The following is an 8,279-nucleotide window of genomic DNA, read 5'->3' as shown; positions in this document are numbered from 1 at the left end:
TTCAGTAGGTAGAACATGTGACTCTTGATCTCAGGGTCATGATTTCAAGCCCCATGTTGGGTGTAGAGCTTACTTTAAAAAAAAAAAAAGAATAAATAATCCATTTTACTTACAGTGCATTAAGATTACAATGTTTACACTGAATACCTAGAATGTTTACTAAAATTAATCTAATTAAAGTAAAACTTAACTTTATTCTAGAACATTCTCATTACTTACATTCAAGAAACAGATAAAACAGATGAAAGTCACAGAATCCTGTTAAATTTATAACAATTCACATATAACATAGATTACATTATCAAAAAAAGGATTAAACGGACATCTTCATAGCTTTTTGCAAATTCAACATATTTCTAGGCCTCCACATAGTGAAAGCAACAGGCAGATTTCTTGACATCATTCAATCTATTTAAACAATAAAAAGATTGTATAGGGACACAATTTGTCAAGCAAGATTAAATAACAGAATTCTAATTAATATTGGCTTTTCAGAATTTCTTAAGAAGAGACATACAAGGATTGCTCAGTGCCTACAAATAATTAAATCTCTTAAGCACTTAATACAGTAACTGCAGGCTTCATTTTGAAGTCTTTGTTAAAACGAACAATTGCATACTCAGGGAAATCAAACTCAACAGTGGAGTATTTGGCTTTAATCAGAGCCCACAATCCCCAAAGATAAGAGAAGCCAGTGCAAACTGACTTGACTATTTTTACCTCCTTTTCCATAACTTCTGTCTCTAAAGTCCTTATATTCTTTGTAGGCTTCAAGGTAAGAATATAGTCACTGGCCCTGGAGTTTCCCATCTGGATAGAGAATATAGTCTACACCACTCGGACATACACATTCACTGAAATGATTTCTAATATCATGTAGCAGGTAGTTATGCCAAGAATTTTAAAATCAATGAACTGTATGACAGCTTCTCACCATAAATTCTATTCTTCCACAAGAGGACATTACGGCAAAGCACAACTAACTGGTAATCCCAGGTTGGAAAGAATCTTCTTGAATGTCATCGCCTCCTGAAGAACCTGAGGGTTTCGTATATTACTTCGGAACATTTTCTTAATGTCTCTATCTGCAAATGCTGTGGGAATGGGAGAGAAATATCTTCCCATCTGTAGCCACTGATTACATTTGGGAATTCAACCATTGTGTGCATGAATAGTATAGATTTTAGCAAGCTGATGAGCTATTAGCCTGAAAAAAAGCTGAGTTGCAGACACCACAGTGTTTTTCTCGGTATAAACTTATAGCATGGTTCATTACTGAAGGTCCAACTGAGCTGTGATGTGCAACTATGAGCTTACAATATTCAAAAACTCTTTATTTCCATATCTCACCAACTAACCTCTCAGTCTTATTGTCGTAGCTTGTCACTAGGATTGTATCTTCCATTATATTATTCACATAGCAGCCAATAAGTTTGTGATTTCATCTATAATGATCTGCAGGTTTCCTCCTGGTTGGGGGAGGTTGTGTGTGTGTGGGGGGGTGGCTCCCACCGTGGCCACAGGTATCGAAGGTGGTTCAGAGACCTTCCTGACAGCTCTGCTCCTCCTGACCCTGAATCATGACGTTCAACTTAAGCACCTCCAGGGAGCCCACTGATATAATTAGCCATGGTCCAGGGCACAGTAGAGACCACTGTGAAGAAAGTGCCAAAGCCAAAAACCATGGTAGGTGCTGACTAGCTGGACTGTGACTTCCTGAGAGACTCCATGCATCTGATGCCTTCTGTTTAGTTGTTTAGTTTATTACTTTTGACTCCAAACCACTGCTTCAAAGCCGATTCATGTTCACCTTCTTCCCTCTGTATAGGATGAGTAAGGATTTTGTCCTCAAATTTTAGGCTTCGAGGTTATGGCCTTTCCCTGGTTTTACTGATGATACTGAGGATATTTTTTTTTATTTTCCACTGCTCAGTTTGTTCCTTATTGGTTCTATGAGTAAGAGAGAATTTTAAAAATCTTTACTACTCCCTCACCCAGATTAAAACTCAGGTAGTGTTTTCTTACTACAAAGCGGTGGTTCTCAATTCTGGCTGCACATTAGACTTACTTGGAGGAGCTTTTACAATTCCAGTGACTTGACTATATGCCAGGCCTTTAAACCAGAACTTCCAGAGCTACATCCAGGCATCCCCATTTGAAAAAATCTCCCAAGTGATTCTGAAGCTCAACCACCAATGTAGGGTCTAATACTTCTTTCTCTATGTGTTTTTGTTTTGTTTGTTTTGTTTTTCTTTCAGAATATGTGTACATTTGCATAGCTATCCACATAAATTGATCTCTGTGGAACAAATTCAATTATTTTTAGCATCAACAGATTTCAATTAAAACTTATTTTTTCAATGTTTTCAATTGAGCTACTATCAGATTACGACAAATTATTTTCACAGTGATACTGTTTTTAGGAATGAACAGTTATTACCAGAAACTAATTATTAAATTGTACAATATAGACAATAAGATTTAAAAAGATGCAGAGAGAATTGAGACTCATACCGAATAGTGATTCACTGTGCTAGTTGAGACTGCCATAAAAAATTACCACAGACTGGTGGCTCAAACAATGGAAATTCATTTTCTCATAGTTCTGGAGGCGAGGAGTCCAAACTCAGGATATGGGCAGAGGTGGTTTTTTCTAGGCCTCTCTCTTTGTCTTATAGGTGTCTGCCTTTCTCTGGTTCTGCGCAAAGTCTTCCCTCTGTACCTGTCTGTCTGTGTCTTTACAATTTCTTTTTAAATGTTTATTTTTGAGAAAGAGAGAGAGAACATGGGTTGGGCAGGGGCAGAGAGAGAGAGCGAGACACAGAATCTGAAGCAGGCTTCAGGCTCTGAGCTGTCAGCACAGAGCCTGGCATGGGCCTCAGACTCATGAACGGTGAGATCGTGACCTGAGCTGAAGTCGGACACCTAACCAACTGAGCCATCCAGGCACCCCATGTCTGTCTGTATCTTAATCTTCTCTTATGAGGACACCAGTCAAATTGGACCAGGTTCCAATTTGATCCTATGATCTCATTTTATCTTAATTAGCTCTTTAACAATCTATCACCAAATACAATAACATTCGGAGGTACCAGAGGTTAGTACATCAACATATGAATTTTAGAGGAACACAATTCAGACCATAACATACACAAAATAACAAAATTTTGAGTTTATAACTATGCCAGAATTTTGAAATTATAAAACTAAAACAACAGATAGGACATCAAGTATAATTAAGAATAAAACTTTATCAAAAGTTTTCAAGTGTAAGTTATTATTCTTTTCCATAGCAAAGATAGTACGTACTCAGAAATTTTGGAAGACACAAAAAAGTAGAAAGGAGAGTAGGAGAAAAATTGTTTTCTACCACTCATAAGTACTCTTCACATATCGATGCCTGTCCTCCTATTTTTTTTCCTATTCACGTTAAAAAATAAACATAGTTGGTAAACATGATACCTATGAAATGATGCATTCTGCTTTTCAAATATTTACTCAATATAATTTAAACATTTTCTCTTTTATACTTTTCATTGAAATATTTTTAACAGGTGTATGATGCTACAGCTAGTCAAGAGAAACTGTTTTCTTAACCATTCTGCTTCTGGTTTGAATTCATTTGGATTATTAGTCAGCGTCCTACCAAGAAAACTACACAGTTAAACTGGATAATTGAGAAGATTTGTGAAAAATAGACTTTAGTCTTGAGAACAGTTTTGGATTTACATGAAAACTGAGATGACGATACAGACAGTTCTTTTACATACTTTCTTGCCCAGTGTCTCTTATTAACATTTCATCTCACTATGGTGCATGTTACAATTAATGAACCAATATTGATTATTTGCTATTAACTAAAGCCCATAGTTTATTCAGATTTCCTTAGTTTTACGTAATGTCTTTTTCTGTTTCAGGGTCCCAACTGCGATACAACATTACACTGAGCAGTCAAATCCCTTTAGGCACCTCTTGGCTGTGATAGTTTCTCAGACATTCCTTGTTTTTAATGACATTGACAGTTTGCAGAATACTCATCAGGTATGTTGTAGAATGCTACACTAATGGAATTTTTCTTATTTTCTATTTTATGATTAGACTGGAGCTATGAGTTTTGAGAAGACCATGCTATTTTTCATTTTGTCATATTAAGGGTACATATGTTAGCATGATTTATCACTGTTGGTGTTGACCTCAATCAGCTGGTTGAAGTCATATTTGCCAGGTTCTTCTACTGTAAAGTTACTGTCCCCACTTCCTTTTCCTTAATGTATTCAATGGGGAAAAAATCACTATGTACAGCACACACTTAAAAAGTGAAGATTCATGCTCCCCCTCCTTGAGGGATATGTCTGTATGTATTATTCAGACTTCTTCTGCAAGGGGTCTTGTCTTTTATCCCTACTTATTTATTTATTCATTTTTTACTAGTATGGGCTCATGGATATATATTTTATTCTTTGGGTTTTAATACAATGCTACTTTATTTTGTTGCTCAAATAGTTCCAGATTTGGTCACTGGGGGCTCTTTCAGTTGCCTCCTATGTTCCTCTGACATACTCCCATCAATGTAGGATTTTTTAGAGTACTTCCTTACTTTCTGACACTATAAAATGCTGTAGGCTTATCTTGTTTATTTCTTGCCCTAGTATTTGGATCAGCCATTTTTTCAAGGAGCCCTAGGTCCTTTTATTGGAGAATAATTATTAGAAAACTAAGATCTGGACATTTGGTGTGGTCATTGTTACTGAGATTTGTTACTTTTTGACTTGCTCAGCTGACAGAGCAGAGAAATATATCTGTGTATACTAACTCATGCATATATTCATATTTATAATTATCTCTATATGTAAACATCTCTATATTAAGCTAAAGGTGAGTTCATACTGATGTCTTCAACTCTGATCCATTACCACACGGATTATTTTAGATTTCTCCCTTGCCTGTCTGTAAATTTCCACTCCAACAATGAGAAACCTGGCTCTGACCATCCACTAGCCATTTACTTAATTGTTCAATTATGATATATACATAGGAGTATTAGAATTGTTAACTTTTACTCCGGTAGAAAACAACTTTATCAAATAGGGTATAATGCTCATGTGCAGTTTTCTTTTGCCTTTAGTCTTCCAGATTCAACTCATTTCCAAAGTTACTTAGGTCAGTACCTTTTCTCTCATATCCTTTTACACTGAGGTTGTTTCATATATTTGTAATATAGTTAGATTCTCTGCTCAGAGTCTGCATTCCATCCTGGGATCCTCTGACCTCCTAAATAATGTTTTAAAATTTACATGCATTATGGTTTACTCTTTGTGCTGTAAGTTCTACGGGGGTTAACAAATGCATGATGTAATGTACTCACCATTATAGTAACATACAGAACAGTTAGTTTCACTGCCCTAAAATCCTCTGTAATTCATCTATGCAACCCTCTTCCACAACAAACCCATGGCTACCACTGATAGTTTTACTCTCTTCACAGTTTTGTCTTTCCCAGAATATTACATAATCATGTAATTGAGATCAGACAGGATGTACCCTTTTCAGACTGGCTTCTCTTCACTTAGCAATGTGTATTTAAAGTTTCTCCATGTTTTTTGTGGTGGCTTGATAGTTCCTTTCTTTCTGCTGCAGAGTAACATTCCATTGTGAGAATGAACCACAGTGCATTTATCCATTTGCCTATTAAAGGACATCTTGATTGCTTATAGTTTTTGGTGAATACAAATAAAGCTGCTATAAACATTCATGTGCAGTTTCTGGTCGAGACATAAATTTTCACATCAGTGAGTAAATACCTAGAAATGTGATTGCTGGATTGTATGGTAAGATTAGATTTAGTTTGGCATGAAACTGCCAGACTGTCTTTCAAAGTGGCTGTGCCACGTTGCATTCCACCAGCAATGAAGGAGGGTTCCTCTTGCTCTGTATTCTCACTGGAAGATTTTTATAGAGGCTTAATTTATAATGATATGGGCAGAGTTTGGGGAAACAAGCAAGGGATAGTGCCACACACTGGAGCTACCAATAGTGCACGTGGAGGAAAAGGATCCTGGAGCAGCTGAAGGGAATGTGCTGCCTCTCTGGAGTTAAGGCCTTGGGGAAAGGAGCACAGAAAACCAGCCAACACTTGGAGATCTAAAAAGGAGATTCATGGCTGTAAATACCCCAGCTTTACTCTTCTCCCTTCTGATTGCTCTCCTGCTTGTGCCTCTCATTGACTAAACACAACTAGAAGCCAGGGAAGAAGGCATCTGTTGATGCAATCTAAACAGGTCAGCCTCTCATACCACAGAGCAGGCCGCAGGAAAAGTGGGCAGCATCTTGCAGGTCACATGAAAATATCTGGTATATTTATGCTTCTGCAAATTTTTACTGTGTTTCTTTTTTTTTGCATTTCAGATTATTTCCCCTTGGAAATAGTATTTCCAATTGTGTATTACTAGAAGAAAATGAAACTTTTGAAGGTTGCTGAAGGACTTCTACATGTCACATAAATAATATCTAAAGTTAGCCTATCATAGTTCTAAGATCTTATGATTTCAGCATCATTGTTGATATACATAGGTATATATATGTTGATATACAATTGATATATATATATATAAATAGATATATATACACATATGGATATATTGATATATATATGACATAATTTTATACACTTCCACAGGCATTACTTCTTTTTTCATTTGTGGTTACTATTTTTGGCACATGCAAATTTTAATTTAATTTGGGAATAAGACTGTATATGATGCAAGAGTTGGGTACATATTAGAAACAAGGTTTCATATATTTTTTTCTTTTAAAAATGAATAAACACCACTACCCAAATATTGATATAAATATAGATATTTACCAAAGATAGTGGCCAAAATCTGTCTTCAGAAACATATGGTAAATAGTCTCAACTTAAAGGCATGATAATCATGACTTCAAATATGTGTTCAAATTGTTCACTTGTGTCACTAATGCTAGTTTCTCGTTATCGGGGCATTTGCATGAAAACTGAAAGTTTGTAGACTGTTTTGTCTCTGTTCATTTCAGGTTTTGTTTTTTTTTCTCGATAACAGTGACTTCTCTAGTGTCACTGTGGGCTTCTTGCTCCTTTTTCCTTTCTTCACTATCCTTCACTCTGATCAGGGAATGCTGACAATTCCTAAGATTGCTGAAAAGAAGTCACTGAAGAGACAACAATTTTTAAATCTTTCATTGTTTCTCGCTTAACAGAGATATACACCTTCTTATTCCACTGAAAATGCTCTCACCAAGGTCACCAATGACTCACTTTTTGCTAAATCCGGTGAGCACTTATGAGTTCTTATTCAATTATTTGACCTTTCAGCAGCAGCTGGCACTATCGATGATTACCCTTTTCTGCAAGCACTGTCATTCCTTGTCACAGAAGACACTGCAGTCTACCTATTTTTCAGGTCTCTGGAGTCAGACTGTCTGGGCTCAACTCTTGGCTCTGATTCTTAGCTGCATGACCTTGGTTAGGTCACTCAGTATATTTAGGATCCAGTTTCCTTACAGTTAAAATGGGGATGATAATAGTACCTATCTCTTCGGGTCGGTGTAAGTAGTCATTAAGTGAATGTATGAAAAATGATTCAGACAATGCTGGGTACTTCAGCACCTCTTCAGTCATAGCCAATGTTATGATGGTAAATTAGCTTTCTTTTTAGAAATAAATAAATAAATAGAAATAAATATTTCTAAAATATTTCTTTTTAGAAATAAAGAAAGAAAGAAAAGAAAGAAAGAAAGAAAGGTCTTTGTAGTGTTGCCAATTTCTTTGGTGTAAATACTTCCGCCAGGGCCTGAAATACTCCTACCCTTCTTGAATAATTAAAAAATTGGCTTTCTCAGGAGCTGGCTTCAGCACACTGCCAGTAGCTACTTTCCCCCTTGGCTTCTTAATCTATGCTTAACCTCCATTGTGGGCTCTTCTTCCTTCCATTTGTTAAACATCATTCCTCTTCAGTGGTATGCCCTAAGCTTCTCTATTGTTTTATTTTGTATATTTTCTGTGAACAATCTCATTCATTTAAAAAAAAAAGGATATACAGACTTCTGGGGAAGATGACAGAGTAAGGGGATTCTAAGCTCACCTTGTCCCATGGATACAACTGGATAATACCCACATCAGTGTAAATACCCCAGAAAACAACACAAAGACTGCCAGGACAGAATCTCTACAGCTAAATGTAGAGAAGAGGCCACATCAGAGAGGGCAGAAAGGGCAGAGACATGTTTGGGAGCCTAAAGGACCC

The 8,279-nt window shown here is 36.4% G+C and overlaps 1 pseudogene; it reads right to left on the bottom strand.

Moving 5' to 3' along the window:
- Nucleotides 1–552: 552 nt before the first annotated feature.
- Nucleotides 553–7,654, bottom strand: LOC125164797 (ethanolamine kinase 1-like; annotated as a pseudogene).
- Nucleotides 7,655–8,279: the final 625 nt, after the last annotated feature.

Source organism: Prionailurus viverrinus, chromosome B1 (genome assembly GCF_022837055.1).
Source record: "Prionailurus viverrinus isolate Anna chromosome B1, UM_Priviv_1.0, whole genome shotgun sequence".
Lineage (NCBI taxonomy): Eukaryota > Metazoa > Chordata > Mammalia > Carnivora > Felidae > Prionailurus > Prionailurus viverrinus.
Note: the sequence above shows the minus strand (reverse complement) of the source record. Positions and strands in the feature narration are given on the sequence as shown.